Below are 534 nucleotides of genomic sequence, written 5' to 3' on the forward strand. Positions count from 1 at the left end.
CAGCAGCAGCAGCAACCCAAGGGGGCCGCACAAAACTTCGAAAATGCCCGGCGGCGCACAGCTGTTTCATACATGGGATTTCGTATAGGGGATTTCTGAAGGGGGTTATAGTTTTACGAGACTTGTAGGCCGGCTTTCATAAGTTTGTTGGCCGGGCATGTGGCGGCAGTCCGGCCCCCGCCTCTGCTGCGCCCCCGCTGTAAACAGTGGCGGGTCGGACCGGGGCCGCCGATGCCGCAATGAGGCGCCCCGCCCCGCCCCGCCCCGCCGAGTGCGAGCGCGCATGCGCTCCGCGGGGGTAGGGTTGCAGAGGGTGGCGCGGGGGCGGCTTGGGGTGCCGCGGGGGCGGGGCAGGGGTGTGGGTGGGGACATACCGGATCGCACCGGACTCGTCGGGGGCGGCAGCAGCGACTTCCTGCTGCTCCAGGAGGACCACACAGATCGGTGTGTACTAGAGCGATAGAAGGCGAGGAGGCTGCCCCAAGGGGGGATGATGTGCGCCTCCCTGAGGGTCACCATGGGGCTGGCTGCGAG

The sequence above is a fragment of the Frankliniella occidentalis genome, unplaced genomic scaffold, assembly GCF_000697945.3.
Source record: "Frankliniella occidentalis isolate FOCC.00 unplaced genomic scaffold, Focc_3.1 Scaffold50, whole genome shotgun sequence".
NCBI lineage: Eukaryota > Metazoa > Arthropoda > Insecta > Thysanoptera > Thripidae > Frankliniella > Frankliniella occidentalis.